This window comes from Physeter macrocephalus, chromosome 12 (assembly GCF_002837175.3).
Source record: "Physeter macrocephalus isolate SW-GA chromosome 12, ASM283717v5, whole genome shotgun sequence".
Classification (NCBI taxonomy): domain Eukaryota; kingdom Metazoa; phylum Chordata; class Mammalia; order Artiodactyla; family Physeteridae; genus Physeter; species Physeter macrocephalus.
Genome location: NC_041225.1, coordinates 71,471,369 through 71,472,794, shown reverse-complemented (window position 1 = coordinate 71,472,794; position 1,426 = coordinate 71,471,369).

Genomic DNA, 1,426 nt, shown 5'->3' with positions numbered 1-1,426 from the left:
GAGGAACAAGAGAAGGTTGCCCACTCTCACCACTATTATTCAACATTGTTTTGGAAGTTTTAGCCACAGCAATCAGAGAAGAAAAAGAAATAAAAGGAATCCAAATTGGTAAAGAAGAAGTAAAACTATCACTGTTTACAGATGACATGATACTATACATAGAGAATCTTAAAAATGCTACCAGAAAACTACTAGAGCTAATCAATGAATTTGGTAAAGTAGCAGGGTACAAAATTAATTCACAGAAATCTCTTGCATTTCTATACACTAATGATGAAAAATCTAAACGAGGAATTAAGGAAACACTCACATTCACCATTGCAACAAAAAGAATAAAATACTTAGGAATAAACCTATTTAAGGAGACAAAAGACCTGTATGCAGAAAAGTATAAGACACTGATGAAAGAAATTCAAGGTGGTACAAACAGATGGAGAGATATACCGTGTTCTTGGATTGGAAGAATCAACATTGTGAAAATGACTATACTACCCAAGGCAACCTACAGATTCAGTGCAATCCTTATCAAACTACCAGTGGCATTTTTCACAGAACTAGAACAAAAAATTTCACAATTTGTATGGAGTCACAAAAGACCTCGAATAGCCACAGCAATCTTGAGAAAGCAAAGCAGAGCTGGAGGAATCAGGCTCCATGTCTTCAGATTATATGACAAAGCTACAGTAATCAAGACAGTATGGTACAGGCACAAACACAGAAATATGGATCAATGGAACAGGATAGAAAGCCCAGAGATAAACCAACACACATATAGTCACCTTACCTTTGATAAAGGAGGCAAGAATATACAATGGAGAAAAGACAGCTTCTTCAATAAGTGATGCTGGAAAAACTGGACAGCTACATGTAAAAGAATGAAATTAGAACACTCCCTAACACCATACACAAAAATAAACTCAGAATCGATTAAAGACTTAAATGTAAGGCCAGACACTAGAAAACTCAGAGGAAAACATAGGTAGAACACTCTACAACATAAATCACAGCAAGATCCTTTTTGACCCATCTCCTAGAGAAATGGAAACAAAAACAAAAATAAACAAATGGGACCTAATGAAACTTAAAAGCTTTTGCACAGCAAAGGAAACCATAAACAAGATGAGAAGACAATCTTCAGAATGGGAGAAAATATTTGCAGACAAAGCAACTGACAAAGGATTAATCTCTAAAATATAAAGGCAGCTCATTCAGCTCAGTATCAAAAAAAACCAAACAACCCAATCCAAAAATGGGCAGAAGACCTAAACAGACATTTCTCCAAAGAAGATATACAGATTGCTAACAAACACATGAAAGGATGCTTAACATCACTAATCATTAGAGAAATGCAAATCAAAACTACAATGAGGTATCACCTCACACCGGTCAGAATGGCCATCATCAAAAAATCTACAAACAATAAATG